Consider the following 22,455-nt stretch of genomic DNA (forward strand, 5'->3'; position numbering starts at 1 on the left):
TCTAAAAAAACTACATCTATCTGCTTTCTCTCATTAATAGCTGCGGCGAAGTCTTGTGTCATTTCTACCAGTTGAGTTACAGTAGAGAAACCACGCCGGAATCCACGTTGCATTGGTGTTAATATTGAGCAATTTTCCAAGAAGACCATAATATGCTGATGAATAAGATGTTCGAGGATTTTACAACACGTACTTGTTAAAGCTGTAGGACGATAGTTGGAAATAAGCTACTTATCGCCATTTTTAAGCAATGGTTTTATTTTGGAAATTATCCAGTCATCAGGCAAGGTACCCGTCGAAAGGAATGTACAGCCGGTAAAACGCTTGTCTATAACAGCGATTTCAACTTCAACCAGCTACATCCGAAAACTGCCGAAACATACTCGTTCCAAACATGTCGGAGGCAAAAGCGAAGGGCTAAGACTTCAGAATTCCGCAGTAGTTTTATACAAATCCCGCTCCGGCGGGGCAGGATAGGGCTGAGAGTACGAACGCTGTGTTATACACAAGCCTTTTACCGGCTGTACTGTAAATAATTAACACAAATTTAGATGACCACTCAGTGTATCGTTTAAGGAATGCATTAGGTATATTATCTGGTCCATCTGATTTTTTCCCATCTAAATTAAGCCAGAGGTTAAATATTCCACTTTCTGTTATTTCCGTATCTTCAATCGGAGGCAATGTCTGGAAATTGTCAAATAAGGGTATACTACCATCATCTTTTGAAAAAACAGTTTCAAAGTGGGTGTTGAAGGCCTGAAAAATCTTAGCAGCATCGGATGTAAAATCATTGCCTACGTTATATGTATTTGTACTTGACGTCTTCGGTGTGATGGTCCTCCAAAACTTTGCTGGTGCCTCCTTTACCAGAGTGCTTAAACGCACGTTATAGAAGTTAAAACGTTCCTCCTTCATCTTTTTCTTAAGTTCACGAGAAAGCATTGCCACTTGAGCGATACGTTTTTGACTACTGTTCTTTTTAATTTGTTTCCACAAGACGGTTTAATTTTCTTTTAATGTGAATGCTATCACGTGTTATCCAAGGATTCTTAGAATTGATTTTTCGGTACTTGACAGGTACAAAGAGCTAAATGCAGGCGTGAATTGTATTTTTAAATTTCTGCCACACTGAATTGACGTCATACACTTCAGTAACCATACTACTGCTAAATTCGTCGTAGGCTATTTCGAGTCTGTCTAATATAGATGTATCATCGGCAGCCGAGGAGTCCGGGAAATGAGATACCTTAACCATGGGCTTCTGCAGCAACGAAGAAAACTCTATTAAAACACATTTATGGTCGGAAATTCGCTCAATTATTTCACATTTAGAATCACCACGAATACTTGAACTAACAAAAACAAGGTCAAGCACAGATTTACTAGTTCCGTGAACACGTGCGCACTCTTTAACTAGTTGGGTTAAGCCAAATTGAAATGAAATATCAATTAATAATTCGTTATTATTTGCGTCGCTTCCGTCAGCCGAAAGAGTGTTCCAATTAATGCCAGTAAGGTTAAAATCACCACACAAAATAAATTTAGTGTTATCAGTTGTATTGCAATCAATGTACTTTCTAAGATTCTCTAGTACTTCTAAATCACTCGCGGGTGGTCGGTATACACTGATTGACGTGTGGGTTTAACGCGCCGACGCAACGCAGGCGATGCGGCGCGCCGTAGTGGAGGGCTCCGGATTAATTTTGACCACCGGGGGTCTTTAACGTGCGCCGAAATCTCGTACACATGGGCGTTTTTGCTTTTCGCCTCCATCAGAAAAGCAGCCGCCGCGGCCAGGAATCGAACCCGCGACCTCGTGCTCAGCAGCGCAACGCCTTAGCCACTGAGCCACCGCGGCGGGTTGTTAATTCAAATACTAAAACGAGTATTCGCTCGGTTGGTTCTATTCCTATGCCACGAAATATTTCCCGACACACTAATGGGCCCTGCGCAGCATCTAAACTTCATTAGTCATGGTTTGGAGGTTTCGTTATCAACAAAAGAAAGAAAGGGAGAATGTACATCTGCACTCATTGTAAACAGCGGCGTTGGTTTTGGATTAGTTTTTGCGAACCTCTTCGAATACTGCGCTGTGATGCACGATTGTGTGCTCGGTATATAACGCCAACAATCATATATTGGCCCTCATGAAACAGCTTACAAAAGAGTGCTTCAACTTCTGCGGTATCGGACATTCTAGCCACGTTCAGATTTTTCTTGAAAAGAAAGGCAACTCCCCCACCACGAGAGTTGCGATCACGACGATACACATAAAAATTTGGGGGAGTGAATTCGTTATCATAAACACCACTGTGAAGCCAGGTTTCAGTAAGCGCGATAACATCGGGCTGGTGAATTGCCACCAAGTGTTTAAGATCAAGACCCTTATTCACGATACTTCGACAGTTTACATTAAGCAGCTTTAAGGAATTGCAACCAGTTGTTCGTCATGTTTGGTGGCGTTTAGGAAAACGAACAATAGAACCGCTGGTATCGTCCCACATGTAAAGAGCATCGTTAATGGACACTTTGTCGAAGATCAGCTTCACTTTCTGTTTATTTTTTCTATTTTCCGCGGTGCAGTCCCATAATTTTGATCTAATTTCCCGGACTTTCTGAGAAAAGTCTTCTGTGATATAGTAATCTGACCCCTTGAGTTTGACTGATTGTAGGGGTTTAACGCGCCGACGCAACGCAGGCGATGAGGCGCGCCGTAGTGGAGGGCTCCGGATTAATTTTGACCACCTGGGGATCTTTAACGTGCGCCGAAATCTCGTACAACCCGCCGCGGTGGCTCAGTGGCTAAGGCGTTGCGCTGCTGAGCACGAGGTCGCGGGTTCGATTCCCGGCCGCGGCGGCCGCTTTTCTGATGGAGGCGAAAAGCAAAAACGCCCGTGTGTACGAGATTTCGGCGCACGATAAAGATCCCCAGGTGGTCAAAATTAATCCGGAGCCCTCCACTACGGCGCGCCTCATCGCCTGCGTTGCGTCGGCGCGTTAAACCCTACAATCAATCAATCAAATCAATCGAAATCTCGTACACATGGGCGTTTTTGCTTTCCGCCTGACCCCTTGAGTTTAGCGCAGTTTTTTAGAATTGCAAGCTTTTCACGGAAGTCAAGTAATTTCACGATGACAGGCCGCGTCTTATCAGGCCGTTTACTGCCAAGTCTGTGACATCTTTCTATTCCTGATACAGTAAGCTCGAGCCGGTCATGAAAAAAGTTTGGGTTACACTCTCCCGTAATGAATCAGGAGTTTCGCCAGTGGGTTCCTCAAGACCATGAATAATAATGTTGTTGCGATGACTGCGATTTTCTAGATCATCAATTTTGCTTACCATAGAAACAACACTTTTTTGCAGTATGCAAACTTCAGATTCAACGGCTTCCAGTTTGCCTTGCGTCAAGGATAAATTGGCAAGAGCCGTCTCCAGCGAATCAAGCCTACCCTTACATTCGGTCAGTGTGTCAGATAATGTATTCTGCGCAGCACTGAAGTCGTTCATGCGCTTGATCATTTCTTTCTGGCCTGTAAGAACATTGAGTATCAGGTCGCGATCACTTAAATCTGAGAGCGATGCTTTGAACTCAACTCGGATACGCCTTCATCGTTATCAGAATCAGGACCCGGAGTTTGCTCGACATCCCCCATTGTACAATCAAGTCAACAAAAACGCACAAAAAGGAATAAACGTCATTTAGCACATGGGGGCAAGGCAGCAGCACTAAGCAAACATCATTACTACGAACACACTTAGCATTGGGCAGATAACTAACCTGCAAAAGAAAGAACACGTGCTTGTTCAGCATTGCTGTCGACGGGCTGCCACATTGCCCACTGAAATGCCGAGGGACGTCGGCCGGTATAAGTAGCTGTCAAGTCGTGACGTCACTCCGAAGGAGACGCTGTAGTCGGTAGCTTCCACGCGTTCGTACAGCATCGGCTCGATGAAATCGCAGATTGTCGAAACGGCGAATGCGTCCTTTTCTTCTCGAACTACGGCAGCTGGCGAATCCAAGCGGAGGGAAGCATTTTCCAAGGCAAGCGCATGCTCACCAAAGGCGACAGTCAAAATCTGCACAAGAAAGAAGACGTGCTTGTTCAGCATAACTGTCGACGTGCTGCCACATTGCCCACTCCAAAACAGACCAGCTACGATTGCTCAAAGGCCATCACGAAACTTAAGTCTGATTACATGATTAACAACTTTGTCCTGTACTGCTACATCAAATAAAAAAAGCACACTCAGAGGGAATTATGCTTTCTAGCGAACACTCAGTCTTTCTGTATTATGAATGTAAAATGTATCTTTAACGAAGTAAACATTGGATATATGGAACTGTGAGCGCGCGAGTTCGGACAGCAAAAGCCAGACAACCCCCTTCTCCGCCGGCTGCGCCTAGCGTCCGGGCTACCGCGCTGTCGCGGTGCTGAGACAGCTAGCCTGGTGGGTACTGAAATTGTTACTAAGGTGATGGCGTCTGGTGGCAAGAAGCCCTTTCTGCTACCATTGTGCTGCGGCGATACTGCGCCGAAATGCAGGGAAGTGGAGTGGAGCTCGCGGAAATGATGTCGCGTGTCGTGAACTCCATCCTCTATTCATGGTGCTAAACGCAGTATTCAGGCAAAATTTACTTCCTACTGCCAATAGGTGTACATTTCTCTGCAATCAATTTTTAGCAGATTACTATTCATGGTGAGCAGCGTGGTCTTCCTTTCTGAACCACGTTTCCAATCAGCTGTTCCCATTGTTTATAACATATTCGATACTGAAGTTTGTTCTAAGCGGGTTCGGTTATATCGAACTATTTCGTATAGCGAACAAATCGCGCTGAATCACGCTGTTCGTCATAACCGGATTTGATTGTACCTGGTATTTCCACCTCGTTTTGTGGTTTCGCTTCATTGTTTTACAGTACGAATTCCGTCACCAAGAAGACTGACACCCGCCACAGCTTTCCTAGAATCACGGTTCTTCGTGGCGGGTGTGACCTGTTCTATTCATTTTGCACCACGTTCAGGTGTCACGCGGCACGCACTATTCTACAATGTTACTTTTTACAATACCAATTTCTGCGAATTTTGTGAAGCCACCACTATAGCCCCCAAGGCTCCCGATTCCTGGCTCATCCCCCAAGTGGATGCCTGCCACGCGAAGGGAACACCAATGATAACAATTTTTCTTTTGTGCGGGGATAGCAGGGCCAGAACTAATGTCGCGTAATATGTACAGCCGGTAAAAGGCTTGTCTATAACACAGCGTTCGTACTCTCAGCCCTATCCTGCCCTGCCGGAGCGGGATTTGAATAAAACTACTGCGGGATTCTGAAGTCTTAGCCCTTCGTTTTTGCCTCCGACATGTTTGGAACGAGTATGTTTCGGCAGTTTTCGGATGTAGCTGGTTGAAGTTGAAATCGCTGTTATAGACAAGCGTTTTACCGGATGTACATATATTGTTGCTTGAGCGTCGGAAATGTGACTATACCTCTCCTTCTTTTTGCTGGGGTTGTTCGAGTGACATTTGCTCCCCCGTTACAGAAAGAGGTGCGGGGATAGCACAGTGACAGCTTATTGGGCGGCTACTGTGTAGATTCGGGTTCAAATACCATCAGTTCCCATATGCTTTATTTATTTATTTAATCTTTGAATCGTCGGCTGGTTTCTCTACTGGACTCAAAGTTCTGCCGAGAAGGGCTAACAATGCGGTTTTAAACTACACTAGATACCGGATTGATCTAACTCCAAGGGGATCAGCAAATATTTCGATATATAGAGTATCCGAAATATAAGATATGCCCATCTGAAGCTTATCTGAAGCTACGCACATCACTGAGAGCTTTCCGAGATCCCGACAAGCGGTAGCTTCCAGATTTCCTCCTGAAAGCACGGAAAATATGAAACACGGCGTGACGAGCAGTGCACTTCATTAGAACGAGGAAAGTCCGTGCTCTTCGCTTGCTGTCTGTAATGCGTCATGAAGTTCACCAAATTGTCTTCGAGCTTACAACGTCATTGAAATTGGATTTCCAGCGCCATCCACTGCGCCGCTACGGCCGCGAATTGCGCTGAATGCTGACGCAGGCCAGGCTGCCGTAGGCTGTTGGGGACCTCGCCAGGGTCTCTACGAAACACCGCGATTCCCGCCGCGATCCCCGCATCGTTGCGCTCCACCGCAGCCTGCACGTTGTCGTCAACACTTACGAACTTGAGTTTTGTTGCCGCGTTCGGACTAGCGCCGGGGAATGCTGACAGCTCTATAATTGACTCTCGAGGCATTTACGGTCTCGTCTTACGTGTATGAACACCTCTCGCCTGTAGCCGCACTGGAGCCGCTTTGGTGAACCAGCTGCAGAAAAACCCACACGCCACGCTCCAGAACGGCTGGGCTGTGCTGCCTTCGCCTCACGTCAGCTTACTGCGCAGTGTCGTGCTCAAACGTGCTGCGAAGAATTTCGGATTTCTAATGCCTCTGCAACCGAAGACTTCTTTTCACGGGCCACCACCCGACTAATGATGCCCGCCTTCGTCGGTAAATCCGAATTCTCGCGTTTTTTTATGACCACGGCTTTCGAGACACACCGCCGCGAGCACAACAAAAATTAAAGCCATTCCACTCAGTGTGAAAGCTTTCGGAAGTTCTGAGCACTGATTCGCCATACTGGGCTGTACCGACGTTATCCACTCACTGCTACCACCCAATGCAATTCAAATGTCCCTCCTTCGCAGTGCTCGCGCGTCCCCTACCTGAAACTGCACCAGCGGGAATTCTGTTCTTTTTGTGATTGCTTTTCCTCCCGCAAGTGTCGGCGTTGCACTGCCACTTTTTTCGCTTACTCGTAAAAACCAACCCAACGAGCATTCGTAACTGAATGAACGCTGGCGCAGCCAGTTAATTAAGTATATTTTGCCTCAAATGTTCGTATAGATTTTTTTGCGCGAAATAACTGGGAGATGTAGGACAAGCGCCAGCGGTTCACGAGTTTCTAACGTTTATGACTATATCAACCGCTTAGCTTTTTGAAGCTTCTGGGTTACGCTGCGACGAAAGCGGTTACGACGGAACGCCTGTGGCGCTTTTTGGGTCCAGCGAGCAAGCTACAACGACAAGGCGAGCGGCTAAAGTGCTGTGCATTTAAAACAACACTCACAAGGCCTCCCCGGTCTCAACGCCAGCAGAGCCGCCACTATGTCACAACGACTCCCGCCGGTTTTCTCTTCCCCTTTCGGATCCAATCACAACCTGCGTTCTCGTTGTCATGAGGCTATCCCCATGCTAGCGCATCGAGTAAGTGGAGCAGGTGTTGAGGGCATAGAGTTTCTTAATAAGTATTGAAGGCCATCCAAGCGATGGGATGCACGATAAGCCATTATCATCATCACATCTCTATCAGGCGAAGTGCTCTTGGAGGGTAACTTGCGGCGCGGCGTTCGATGTATTGAATGTGACGGTGAATGGGAGTTCGCTACACGCGTACAAAAATACGATACCTTTCCATAGGATAACCAAGTGGAGGTTTGGACTGTTCTATATATGTAATTTTTCGATATATCCGGGTTCGATATATCCGGGATCAACTGTAGTGTTGATTTATTGTGTGTTCGTTTGTGCCTGTTGGTCTTCGTTTTTCTACTTGACTTTTTTGGCTTGTCTTTCATCTCTCTTTCTTTCTCTATTCAGTTATCGCTAATAATGAGTACATTTGGCAGTATTGATGGCCGCTGCTGCGTGGTGAAGCTGCGCAAGCCCACCTTGTTGACTTCGAAAGGTCAATTTTACATCTGGATGTACTTCTTGATAATAAAAAAATTATTATTGCTATTGTAAATGACAACAACGGAAAGGATTTTTTGAGGACTGTAGCGCTTAAAGGTTTCGCCTTGATACAATCTCGCTGAAAAGGTGACTTGGGTGCATTAATTACCCACCCTTGTTTTATTCTGTAACTTTTTAAAGCACTCCACCTTGCCTGTGGCTCACGTCGGTGTTAGGATTCCTTCAAATTCGCTAGAGGGAGGCCACGGAATTTGTGAAGCCCGGTGTGGACACTTCGGGAAGCCTCCCTCTCAGGGACTGAGGTGGAACATGCTGCCTCCCGAGAAGTAAACTTCCGGCCTCCCATCTTAGAAGACTTGGGATTCTCATCACCCTTTCTCCCTCTACCGTTAAGACATATTGACCTTCTTGCTGAATACCGCCATAGTCGCTTCCACTTCCCCCTCTTTATCCGCCGCTCACTACTGCAGACGCCCGAACGAGGTCAGCAGATTACAGACTGGCACCTATTTGAACTCCACCATACTCTCGTACATCCCCCCCCCCCACCTTTTCTTCCCTCTGCCACTCCTGCAATCACGCCGCCACAACACCCCATTTTGTATGGTTCTGCTAAGTACATCAAGATCCCATCTCCGGCCAATCACCTGAGCCACCCATTTCGCATCCGGATGACCAACGACGTCTGACCAACCGGGCCACCCGGGATACGAGAGCGCGCATCGTCCTCAAATAAGCCCCCGCCCCATTTTTTTTTCTTTGTTTCAAAGCAACGGTTGCCTATCTTGGGGTAGTTTTCCCCATTTTTCTAAAGCCGCGTCTTTCGGAGCTAAGTTTAACTAAAAACACGTGGCAAAATCCAGAGGATCATTCTCCTCCTAAACTGCTGCTATTCCTTATCATACTTGTGGTTAATCAAGGAGACCTGTCCGTAATGGTTCTTTACTCTATTGTTTTTTAGTGACTTTGTATTGTCAACAACTGGAAATTCACAAAGTATAGACACTACCGGCGTATTATTGTGTCCACACATTACCCAAATCTAACTCTTGACCAGTCGCCAATTCTCACGTTTTTCCTCCTAGGTTTGCCAGGCACGTGGCATAAAACCCTATTCTAACCCGTACTAGAAGGACGCCATCCCGACATAAGTGATCCCCTTGTCCCCATGTTTGGTAAACTAGGAAATCAGCGCACGAAGCAGGGGAGAGCGATAACTACAATTGTCGCGACGCGGCACTATCGTGTACTGCTTAAAAAATCTGGCTGGAAATCATGTATGGTATCTGCGCCACGTTTTGCAAGACAGGCTGACTCGACGGTAATTATACGCAAAAGATGTATGCCCGCATATTTCTTTTCGAGTCGACAACCAGGACGAGCGCGTGAGGCTTAAGACAAGGCCGACGTGAAATGCTCACCTGCTAATCTAATTAAGATTTAATCACATCAACTCCATAACTATCACCAATACCACGTCAGAGGTGAACAGACGTGTTCTCTTGGGGGCCCCTTAGAGGAATCATAGTGTGGAAGTAATGAAGTGGAAGTAATGAATTCTTCCCGCATGCTTGTGCTGTATTCAATCGCACTGCTCTAAATTGGTAACTAAATACAGGGGGTTTTAGAGTGAGGTTCATTAACAGAGTTTCCATTGGGCGTACGAAACTTTTAATGAGCGGACGTGGAATGACTGACCGAGACAGAGAGCTGGGCTGCTGCTTTAATTAAATATTATATGCAGCAAAATCTTGTCTAAATTGATTTATGCAAGTATACTTGCATAAACGTGAAGTTAATGCAAGTATACTTGCATAAACTTTAATAATTCCGTAGCTGCGCCGATGTATTAATGGTATTTGTGTGCCTCCGAACACATAACCCATCAATCTGTTCGCTAGGGCAAAACCAGTGCGTCAGGCAGAAGTGGGACGAATGGCACGGTAAGAAGTGAGACAATGAGCTCGAGGGTCTTACTTTTAGCCGAACTAGAAGCGTAACTTTCAGTCACTGCCTGAACAATCACGCACGTTGAAGGCAAGGCTAATGTTGATCGTAAGAAGTGTGGAGACGTATAAGGCCAGACGAAGAGGCACCTGCAACATTTGTGGCACAATAATGTGCGTGTATTCAGCAATGTGTCTGTAGCTTTGAATGGGGAAACCAGCTGCTCAGAGACTCTTCTCGTGCCATACGACGAAGCAGCTGCCACAGGTTTCTGCATAAGAGCAGTCGGGAAAGGAGTATTCCTACAGGCTTTAGCGGGTGCAACTCTGGAGCCTGACAATAAGCCTGGCGTGCAGTTTGAGCTCATAGCTCTTGCAGTAACAGAAACAAAAAAATATTCATCAATGCATTTGGTCGTTCAAAGACCGCCGACAAGCCAGGGCCCAATTCGTCCCGCTATCTTGCGGTCTACGAGGTAAATGACATACAAGAAGGGTCGCTTTTAGGGGCGAAGCCCCGTAGGGTCTCGGGCTCTTGGTGTCTCCTGTCGTCGTCGTCGTTTCATGTAGTCACGCAGCTAAAACATCAGGATACTCGTTTTCAAACGTTTCGCGCTAGAATGTTTCACCTCCGTGGGCCAAAACGCGTATTAAATGAACACATCGGGACACTCGTTTTCCAACGCCTTGTGCTAGAAGACTTTGTGCTTCAAAGACAAGAGACTTTTACAGCAAAGCTGTGTACTTCCTCCCCCCTATGGTTACATCTCCGTGCGCCAAAACACCAAGGCACCAAGAATACACTTATACATTGCATGTTTCTTTCTTCCCTAGGTTTCAGGGGGACACCACAGGGTCTCGTGCTATCCCCGCCTTACTTTTTAATGTGGACATGCTTGGACTTGCTCCCCTGCTGGACCAGATCCCCAAAATCGACCACAGCTTGTACGGCGATCATATTACGGTGTAGACAATAGGTAGTAGTGACGGAAGGACAGGAACGCCTGGAAGCAGCCGCTGATGTTGTACATACATACGTACAGGCTGGAAGTGCGGCTTGTTCCCCGCAGAAATCAGAGACCATTCTGTACAAGCCAACAAGGTCAAGCAGGAGAACATCATCTCCTCCAGACATTCAGGTGTTCTTCTCAGGAAACGCCATTGCCAAAACTGAATGCATTCGTATCCTTGATCTGCGGTACCACAAAAAAAAAGGCACCAACACAGCAACCATTCAAGCATTACACTGCGCGGCTGCCCAGATTAGCAGATTAATTACCGGGATCGCAAATAAAGAGCATATCTTCAAGGAGCACAACCTCCTCCGTCTTGTGCAATCTTTTATCAGCAGAATTATATATGTTGCCCCTTATCTCAAGCTCAGGAGAGTAGGAATATCAAAAATAATACAATATTTCCAAAGACACCAAGTCAGCCGTCGGCATCCCTATCACGTCGCCAGAGACCGGCTACTAGAGATGGGCATCCGTAACACCTTGGGCGAGCTCATTGAAGCCCAGCGTAGAAACCAATACAGTCGGTTAGCAGGTGCTATAACCGGGAGAATCATCGTAGAATCCAAGCGCATTCCTTACGCCCATCAACATGGATCCAAGACCACCTTACATCGGGAACTTCGGAAACACATCAGGCGGTACTGATCCCCCGCAACATGAATCCATCACACCCCCAAGAATGCAGACAAGCAAGGGTCATGACGCTAGAGAAGTGATACCACCCTAACGCAGCGATGCCACTCTGCTACGTAAGCACGGCGGGATACCCTGGCCTAAGCGCGGTAACGGCACTGGTGGTTGACCAGCATGATTTAGGCAGGACCGGCCGTCGCGTACTGAGGCGGCCCACCCGCGCCCACAAATCTCCGCGTCCCTAGGGACGCGGAGAAAGGAGACAGAGGCACAGGTCTGTCGTTCGACACCAGAAACCCAACTTCGTTCTCTTGTCTCCTCAGGCCACACAGCAGCCTACCAATGACGATGATATTGTTGCGGATGCTGCTACAAAGGCTACGTGATAACCTCGTGTCCAGCCACCATGTCCCGCCGAGACACGTAAGAAGTGGCCATCGTACTCCCCATCACAGGTACACGGGCCAGTACCGTCTTATCAGATTCGAAGACCACACTGCGCAACTGCGCAGGAGGAAGAGCGTCTCCGGCAGCAGCGCATATACTCCGGACCCGCTCTGAGACAACAGGAAGAGAAGCCCGCCTGATTTGCACAGCAGCGCACTAGTCGTTCTCAGGGAACGAGATGGCACGACGAGGCGGCCTGGAGATTCTGCAACGAGGCTAGCCTCGAGTCTTAAGGGGTTTCATAGCACAGGATAAGGGGAGAATAGGCTCTGGACATATCAGGAAATTACCCAACACTATAGGCGGAGTAGCGGGAAACTTCCGGTAGCTTACAAGAAAAACAATAAATAGCGGGGCGTAGGGCTGCACACATACACTTTCGCCCACCCAGCCCTATGCCATCCACAGTACCCAGAAAGATAGGAGGACGCATGAAAAGGGCGCGGTCTATCAGCGGCTTTACTCATATACATGATTTGGGCATGTCGTCTCAAATCCCAGCACGCAGTCCCCGTATTTCACATCCGTAATTACGAGCAGTGGGCGGCCGCGCTGCTCAGCTCCATCCCTCAAGTACAAGTTGCTGTCGTCCAGCTGGCGGAAGACGCCTCCTGGGACCACCGGCTCTCGCCTGTCGTATGCCGAAGCGCCCACCCGGAACCTTCCTCTCAACGGTTACGCTCAGCAAAGGTGACCAATCAAGATTTTTTTTTTAGGTGCAGAGCACCGTAGGACCTCACAATGCCGTCCGCGTCCGTGCGCATAACGTTTACAATCGCAAAAAATCACACCGGTACCGGCAGGATTCGAGCCTGTGTCTGGTAGACCAGACAGACTTAATGTCACTCGTCTTACCCACTGGGCTACGACAGTGAGTTAGTACCAGTGAGTCAGACGCCTTACTGCCTCGCGTGTAACGGTGCGGAGTACATTAGGACCCTCCAATGTCCGTCCGCGTTCATCCGTGCGCACACCACCATCAAGCGAAAGTCAGGCGAAATTCGATTTGAGCCGTGAGTTAAGTTTTATTTAGGAAATAACCAAGGTGCAACTCACGGCTCAAATCGAATGACGGTCGGGGCGCAAATGGGATGTAACTCGGGGCGCAACTTGGTTGTCCTTTCGAGTCCCCGTACTCCGCACCCTCGCCACCATCCACGTTGTAGAGATGCTGCCATTTTTTTCTCTCTCTCTTATCTGTTATAGTCGAGGAGGCTGTGTTAGGAGTACTGCTGGTACCGACTCATGTCTCTGGCGTTGTATGTGTCACTCCCTCTCGTGTGGAATCGGTATTGGGACATGAAATCCACCAAGCGCACTTCCAACTGGGGCAGAGTCAACAGTTAATCCTTGGCCAATCTCCCCGAGTTGGTACCTTAAACACTTCGAGACACCATCATTATCATCATCATCGTCGTCACCGTCGAAGTCGTCTTTAGAGAACGTGGATAAAGTTGGCTTTGCCGGACGGCGTTTAGGCATACGCCGCCACCGACAGCGCAAGTGAGCCAGTACAAGCTTTGCTTGAATAAAGAAGGTGACAAAGATGTTTTGCTTAGAATACGTCTCTCCAGTTTCACAGGCAAGCCTTATAAACATTTCCCTCCTTACATTGCCGAAATTTCGGTAGTGATTTCACTAGTTCACCCGACGCTACTCTAAAACAAATCAACAGCATATGGAGATAAGGTTGCGCTAAAGTGAATAAGTGCCAAACGACCTACCAACGAAAATGGAGTACTGGAAGAGCAGCGTCCTCATTTCGATGGACACATGCAGTGAGCATGGGCATGTTCTAGAAAAAGAATGAACTAAGACGCGTCGCAGCGTTTTCTGTAGGAGTCAAGCAAATATCTCAGATTTCGTTTTTCCTTACGGAAAACAAAAATGGAAACCAATAAGGCTGTTTTGCCAAACTGCCGTTACTTCTGGAACGCTGCCTTTAGAGCTATTCTTGCTTTTCGCGCAACGCTTGCCGAGCAGCTTATTTCACTTTCAAAGCAGCTCGATTAAGGTACGCGGCTGCAGAGATGAACGGTTGGTCTAAGCTAGTGCTTTAAACCGCAACACCCACCGTACTACAGCTTGCTGCAGTATCACGCAAGGAATGGGCGAGAATACGGCCGGTGAGATGGAAGCAAGATAAAAAAAAGGCGGTTACAGTGTTCGCAGAAAAATAAATGTGTTATTAAAAGAAACGACAAAGGAAAGCAGGGAACGCAGGAGAAAACACGAGTGGTAAGAGGCGGTTGGGATGCTCCCCGAAGCTCCGCAATCACATGAGCACGGCCGCCCCGGTAGAGCGCGGGTTACGAAAGCGGGTAGAAAGGAATCCGGACGAGGACACTCCGCGAGCGCGTCGATACTGCGCATGCGCGCTGCTCCCCTTTCTCTTTTTCTCACCCTTTTCTCTTTCATCACGCTCCACGCTCCTTTCTCTTTCCCGGTTTCCCACCCCTTCCCGCACTCCCGACTTCTGGTATGGGGAAAATATCGGGAACAGGGCGCAGAGTTTGCGCGGCCGTCTCGAAGAGCGAAGGTTCGTCCGCAGCGGGCGTGGGAATTAGCGCAGTCGAAACTTCGCCGCTCGTTAACTAAGCGAGCGCGCCTGCCGCGCGGTTGGTGCAAGTGAAGACGAGAATAACCGAAGAATCATTTCATTGAATTGGAAAATTGCAGACACTTTGTTTCGCGGATTCGCTCGACGGGGACATAAAAAAGCGGCCTGGGATTTACATCGTTCGGAAGTTGGAGTCGTGGAGGGATAGTAAAAAAGTTGGTAGGGTGGGAGTATAATGGATATGCAGAAAAAACGTGTGCCGTTGGTGCGATTTATAACGTTTACGTGACCCTCCCTGGATAGAAAAAGTGACCTCTGTGGATAGCAAAGGCAAGCTGAACGGCTTACAGGAGAGGTAAGTTTTTTGACGAGTTTTCAAAATGTTCTTAAGAAATCTGGTCCCATCAGTCGAGAATAGTGTGACAGTATTGGCGAACGTGTTAAAATATGTTAAAGGTAAGTTTATTGTCATTTGCGAGGCCAAGCGCACTTGACCTTTAAGTCGCACTCACGTACTGTTAGGCCACAATCAGCTGCAATTCTTTAGTGTTTTCAACAACTTCTTCATACACCATTCCGCCAAAGTGTCATTTCGTTGTGCATGCAAGTTATAATTTACGACGAATGATCAATACAAGGGAGTAATTTTAATGAAAAAAAAACTGTTTTGTTATACATTTGGCAGCCGAGTTCGTCGTTTTTTCATGACAGAAGCTTTGTGTAACTTTAAATTTTGTAAGATAGCAACAAGAATTTCCCACGTGGCGAAATAAGTTGCTAGTTACATTTTTCCGCTTCCGAGTGACGCTTATGACAGCACCAAAGTGGTGCGCAAGCGCATTTATATAAGTGTGCAATAACCCGCGGGGTCACTAGGCCACCCGAAAATAAAACAAACCAACGCCAACGAATGAAACAGCGTTTTACGTAAGATTTCCATTTCGCCTCCTCATTCGAATGTTTCTATACATACCATTCCTTACTCTTTGACGACGCACCGTGACTTTTTACTTTAACGCCTATAACAAACCGGGAAAATGTTGGTCCAAACAGTTCATGCCATCAGTTTCAAATTAGGCTGATAATCTCATCCGCTGTAAAAAAGTTTATTGCTTTAAGCATCCACTAAAAACATCAACAAGAGAAGTGAACAATGTGCGCTTAATGTGATCGCCGTGTGTCTGCGTCTGTGTAGAAAGCACATGCACTTTCAAAACTTAAGGCTCTTAAAATAGAGACCCATACGGCCGACAATGATCGATAGCGGACGTTCTGAGCCTGTACCTAAAATTATGCAGCGTTGGTTTAAAAAAGTACTTAAAGTTCACAGTGCAGCGCCGCCGAAAACAGAGACAGAGGACATTTGCATTGTTGTTCCAAACGTCTTATCCACCGGAAGAAGGCACTATGACTGCGGGGGATAGTGTGTAGGTAGGGAGAAGATTGAAGTTTGGAGTTCTTCAGTACTGAGCACCTTGAAGCGAGTCTTGAGGTTTTTTTGAAGAGGGTGTCTGCTTCGCGGTCGACCAGTGCTATAGCACTCCTTTTAAGCCGCTCCTAAAACTGAATGGTGCAATTTGAAGCGCGTTCTTCAAGTGTGCTTAGATCAACGAGAGTGGGGATGTCAAAACCAGGGGTGAAGAAAACCTTTCATTTCGTAAGTTTTGGCCCCCGCCAGATGAGATAATGGAGATCTGCAGGCGTGAGTGTTTTGCAGTACGGGCACTAGGGAATCATTCCGCAAACGGGACATTCCATTTACAGAGTGTCTCTGCTGCATAGGACGTATTGGTGAAGATTTTGTTGAATAGGTATTCTTGAGATATGTTGAGTGAGGAGAAGTGTCTGACGCGATATTTTGGTGTGCTTTGTTTGAGTCGGAGTTTCTTGTGCTTGTGTTTGTGAATACGGGCTGATGTAGGATAACTGAAGTCAAAGAGCGAATTAGTGAGGTCCGATGAGCAATCGTATCTCTACTCTTTGTCTTCGTCAGAGCGACGTGCAAGTATTGCTAACAGGTTGAAAAAGCTACGGTGACGCTCATTAACGATTTAGGCTGCACGTTATCTCGTTCTGGTTTTTTATAGTATATGTTGCTGCCTTTTGTTTTATCTCTAAATTCTTTTCAAATGGCTAGTCTCGTTTATATAACTGGAGAGGGAGTCTAGGATACCCGTAGTTGTTCGCAGGCCAGTCTAGAAAGTGACTTCCTAAGTCGCTCAACAACACCAAGCCTAGGAGAAATAACAATGTGGATCGGGTTCAGAACTACGTAATTCAAGCGGAGCTAGTTATTCGGTCAATGACGTAATTAACTTCGCTGTTCGTGCTATCTTTTCTTTAACAACAAATCAAAAGGAATCTGCTCAGACTACTGTGTTTAGTCAGACTCAGACTACTACTGTCTTTAGGTTGCATCAAATTGGTCATGCTTATTGAAAAATAAATCGGGCGTATCTAAAAATACCTGCTTTATTACGGCTAAAACGCATCTAATAACTGAACACAGTGACGATAAAGCGTCGCCTTTCCGGTATTATTATTATCGTTATGATATATTTCCACAGATGGCACCAACGAACTACATGCTTAAGGGGGTAGCAATTCCATCGTAACACAGAGTGTTTGGCGGCAGCTGTTGTAAAGCATGATGACTTAGAACACTTCAACTAATGCTGAGGCTTTAGCATAGGGCAAGCGCCCTTCGGAATTTTCGTTACTCTGTTCATTTAGAGATAAAGGTCGTTTATAATCACCTAAAATATTTCTAAACAGCGTGGAGGCCTATTTCACGGTGCGTTTGTCTATTTCCCCGCCATTGAATACATTTACAACGCTTGTTCAGATCTACTGTTGTTGCGTGCCGGGTCATCCTTTATTGTATTACCTCCTTATTACACACACCGTGGAAATGAGGATCTAAGCAGTTCTGGCAATCGGTTTCAAATTAGGCTGATTGTGCATCCGCTGTAAATACGTTTATTGTTTTAAGCATTTAATGAAAATATCAACGAGAGAAGTGATCAATGTGTGCCTAATGTGATCACCGTGTGTCTGCGTCCGTCAACTGCATCTCTAATCGGCTTTTAGCATTGTTTAGCTAATTTCAGGGGTCCCACAGGGAAGTATACTGGGACCATTGCTGTTTGTTCTCTATATTAATGACATTGGACATATCCCCAATGAAGAAAAATTTAGTATCTATTCAGATGGCACCACAATATTTTGTTTCAGGGTTTTCTAGTAGTGAAGTTTTTTCTAGAGCTGATAACCTTTTGTCAAAACTGGACATTTGGATAACCGAAAATCAATTCAAAATCATTCCCCCAAAACCAAAGCAATTGTCTATCATTCCAGAAGAAGTGTGGTGATCCTTGACACTGACATCTTATTCATCTCATGCCAAACAGAAGTAGTAAATTCGGTTAAAATACTCGGTATTTATTTTACGGCAACCATGCACTGGGATGACCAAATAAATTATCTATTGAAAAGGTTGAGCTCAATTACTGGCATTTTGAATCGCAACAGACACCTTCTACCCTAGACCGTTAAACTTTTGGCTTGTATTGTCCTGTTTGCTTCCTATTTAAATTAGTGCCATTTAATTTGGGGTACTACTACCGAAACAAATCTAACAAAAGTACTAGATATCCACAAAAAGAGTCCCCAGAATAATTTGAAACTAGCCATATGCAGAGCCCACCGCGCAACTATTTAGGAAGTTCAAAATTATGAGAATACATGACATCTATGAATATCGGCTAGCCAGAGAGAGTTATCTACTAGCATTAAAATTATTAATCTATTATTAACTGAAATAGCTCATTTGCGTAATAATGAATTGTCGTACAAAAGTAGAAAAGCACAGAAATGGAAGGTTCCAAAATCTGGGACAAAATGTAAAGTGCAAATGCATGAAAATAACCTGCCACGTTCGCTGAATCGGTTTGATAGCCAGGGAATAGAGCTAAAGCACTGCCTATTTAGCTAAATAAAACACAACCTAAACTGAATGTGCTTTAATTACCTATTGCTGTTATTTTTTGATAAAACTGTCTAGTCCTTCATTATTTCTGCGGAACTGCCATATAGTTTCTGCATGGTTTCCGAAATGTCTGGATTTCGTTTTGCAATTCCACGCTTCTATAACCTGAACGAGATGTGCCTGTGATTTTTGAAAATTTCTGGAAAAGTACATTATGATTTATTTTGTTTAAGTCATCAGTTTGTGAAACTAAAGCATGTAAACTACAGTGCTTGTATTTGCAAACCTTTTGCCCTTATTTACCGTACCTGTAGTTGTAGTTGTAGCTCTGTAAGTGCTGTTTGGTCATTGTTCACGCGTACTCTTGAATAATTCCTGAAATTGTTCATGCCGGCTATCTATGTTTGTGATCGGCGCCCGTCGTTTCCACGGGTGGCCAAGGAACCCTCAAGCCGTCGAAGAACCGTGCTTACCTGGTTACCTCCTACTTTCGCGAAGATAAATAAATAAATAAATAAATAAATAAATAAATAAATAAATAAATAAATAAATAAATAAATAAATAAATAAAGGAAGAAATAAAGAAAGAAAGAAGAAAGGAAGTAAATTAAGGGGCACTTTCCTCGCAAGCTGGGTTGAAAAAAATATGTGCCACATATTTTCCAACCCAGAAACCTGCACGTTTCTTCGCCTTCGTTTTGTAAAAGGGCTTTTGCTCCTTCTGGGCCTCCTTATTTTTTCTGTTGAAATCTCAGCCAGCATTGAGTATCAGCCCCATTCACTATATTGTAGTTTGCGCTGGTATGTTAGTGCAATCATGCAGAAAATGGCATGCCGTTGTCCATTAGAGCTGTTTTGGTAGAAGTTTTACTTTTACTTGTTACATTCGTTTAAGTTAAGCTGACGGAAGCTAAGGCGTAATATTCAGCAAAAGACACCCGCTAATGACGTACAAGAACTCGGCGTGATACCTCTGCAAGGAGTGAGGCTTCCGCCTTCTCATATCGAAAGAAAAAGCTTGTGCCCCTGTGGTATGTTTTCCTTTATTGGCACTTGAATAAATGTTGCGGGTTTCTACCGGAAGAACGGCGAGAAGCACCGTTTGTTTAACCTTCATGTTCCTTGGCTGAAGCATTTGGAACGGCGTCTCCGGTTTCTCATGACATTTCCTAATCGAGGCAGGCATTAAGAAAAATACCAAGCATCCATAAAATACGGAGATTGTGCACCAAACTGTGGTGTCGTTTGGCCCTACAAGAGCATTAGCACTTCTGATGATATTACCAATAAGATTTTGGCGCTCTTTGGTCCTCGTTACCCTTGCGCCAATAAACACAAACATACAATACAAAATACCATTAAGATGCCGTTACCATTAGGTTGCCCTTGCCATTAGGATGCCGCGAACCATACCTTGGTTTTCCTTACTCGCGTGCTTTGTTGCCAACGTCTGACCGCGCCCGCCTGTCTTATCTGTGTTCAGTGCGAAGCGCGTGTTTCCTTCTCTTTATTCTGTATGCCACACAGGCTGTCTTACTTGATAAGGAGACTGTTTAGCCCCGTCATCACTAGACTAGAATGTTATTTGATCGCCAGTGTTCGCGATGTAATTCGACGGTTCCAGAAACAATTACCTGGAAAGATAAATGGGCGCCGGGCAAACACCGTGACATTCCTTTCGCCGGCAATCACCTGTGGACGTCACGCTGCTTCTTCGACACCTGTGTATTGTTTAACTTTACTGCAGAGAAGAAGTTCGCTCCTTTATACACTGTTTACTGCAATTTAGGACACTGCATCGCGCTTGGCTTCGCGACAGTATTCTGCGCCTTCAGCGCTAAACCGGCATGGATTTGATCTTACATGGACATCTGCGCTAATGAAAACACTTGCATACCTGTTGAGGACATCGTATCCAAAATACACAAAGCGTGCATTTTATTTAAGCTTTTAAATGAGTGTAATTAATGTGTTTCAGCGTCATGCCAAGCTAAATGAACCCCAAGCGGAACTAGCTGCTGCTTTTTGTTGCCCGCTTCGCCTGCCATTCAACAGCCCTGTGAGTATAGCTAAGGTTCTCATATTTCTTATACGTTTGTGCAATGACGCTTCGCCACTAAGCTTCGGCAGCCGTATCTGATGGTTCAGAACAGCAGACTGACGTGGTTTCTTGTGAGGCACGGTCGGTGTTATTCTGGCCTGATAGTGTTTACGACTGCCAAGAATGAACGTGCACGTTACCTTTTAGTGGCTTTCAAAAAACTGCTGGGCCCGGCCAGGCGCGCACTGCTCAACAGAACGTGGTTGAAATTGTAAGCAGCACATGATTACGTACTGTCGTGATAAACCGACATACGAACAACGGAGCGCGTGGCTTTGAGTACATGCCACACATCCTGGCGGCGGGCCACGCATGCGCAGTGCGGAGAAGGTACTAGAGTTCGTGACCAACCTTCATATGGAAAGACCATTGTATTTCCATCGCCCGTTGGGCGCTCAGCACGAAATAAAAAAAGGGATATAGCTTCGTGCGCCATTACTACTCTTTCCAGCAACAAAGTTACATAACGCGTGCTTGAGCGGGCGCCGAACGCGGTGGGAAGTCAAACCAAAATGCTCAGACGTCGAACGACCGTGTTTCCATATCAACGTTGCAGACGAACTCTCATAACTAGTTTTCACTGCGCATGCGCTGCCCGTCTCCAGGATGCGCAGCGTGTACTGACAGACAAGCGCTCCGGAGTTTGTATTTAAATTTATCACGATAGTACACTCATAGACAAATGAAACGCGAACAAGAAGACTCAAATTGCGCGATTTCTTTCCATGCGAGCCACAATGACGTGTGGGATAGTTACAAGAGCAAACTGGGGAAATGTGGTTTTTCGTAAATACCAATAGCATGCCATAATTACACCTCGACGAACGGTATTTTTCAGTTTCGCGTGTTCCGGTTCATTTTTTTGTGTGTTCGCATTTCATTTGTTCATTCCCGTACATCACTATTACAGCAACGAACACCGATGCATACCACACGACCTACATGTTAATAGTGTTCGCTTCTTCCTGACTCTATATTTCCGCACGGCTCTTCATTTGTGGTTGATTATCTACGTAGGGGCTATTATAATTCTATTCGTAGAGGTGGATGTCTAATGATTATCGCTGGAGCTAGGTAGCCACCGCTCTGCACTTGTGAATAAGGGCAATCAACAAAATCTTTCAAAAAGCTCGGTAATTACACAGCGGCAATGTCAGCCACCTAAGTCCAGAGGTGCAATACATGCCACTCGCCCGCCATCACTGACAAAAAAAAAAATGGAAAAAGTACACATACGTTTCTAGTCGCTGGAGGGGGGGGGGGGTGGGTTCATTACAGGGAAAACATTTCTTGGTACGTTTTCCGCCGCACAATGACTATGGCTAGTCGAAGTGTATGCGGCCACCAAAAACGTACAATTACTTGTCGTTACGCATGTGCATTTGTAGAGTCAAAACCCGTGGCAATATTGTGGGCCTGGCGGTATAAATCGGTGTTTGACATCGTGCATCTAAATTAAGCATTTACCTTCAAAAAACACCTCCTTGTCACAGGAACGATAATGGTTGCCCCGGTGGTTGTCGTCCATTCAGCGGACATGCAGCATGCAGCCTACCCGCTAATTTGCTTGGGCAAGCTTTTTCGCTTCCACAAGCAAATTGCCCACAATTTCGACACCAGCACTGCCCATTTTCCGACCTCGGCCTTTTCCAGAAAATCAAAGGGCCTTATATCTATTGTGGTCTTATTTCTTTCTGGACCAATTGTGATTGTTACAAACGACGCAATTTAGGCTTAATGGTCTGCATGGTTTTTGCCTTAATTTCGCTTCACTGTACTCTGGCCTGGTCCCAGTCGCGCTGGGGCCCGACACAGTACACCTGCCACGCGCTTGCAGAACACTTGCACTTTTTCGTATCCTAATTGTTCTAGGGGCTCTCTGCCAAAGCTTCACGCTGGGCTGAGCAGTGCTTCTTGTTAGTTACCGTTGAATGCCCTCACTCCGCCAGCATAATGGCTTTCCCAGCACCAGCTACAGTTATAT

The 22,455-nt window shown here is 45.9% G+C and overlaps 1 protein-coding gene across 1 annotated transcript in view; it reads left to right on the forward strand.

Moving 5' to 3' along the window:
- Window positions 1-14,355: 14,355 nt before the first annotated feature.
- LOC144174436 (cholecystokinin receptor type A-like) overlaps window positions 14,356-22,455 on the forward strand; it is a 209,604-nt gene continuing 201,504 nt past the window's right edge. Inside the window, exon 1 of the mRNA XM_077703153.1 lies at window positions 14,356-14,737. The gene's annotated coding sequence lies outside the window, so the exon portion shown is untranslated. The remainder of the gene's footprint in view (window positions 14,738-22,455) is intronic.

Source organism: Haemaphysalis longicornis, unplaced genomic scaffold (assembly GCF_048455015.1).
Source record: "Haemaphysalis longicornis isolate Haplotype H1 unplaced genomic scaffold, Haemaphysalis longicornis Haplotype H1 scaffold_3, whole genome shotgun sequence".
In the NCBI taxonomy this organism is placed as follows: domain Eukaryota; kingdom Metazoa; phylum Arthropoda; class Arachnida; order Ixodida; family Ixodidae; genus Haemaphysalis; species Haemaphysalis longicornis.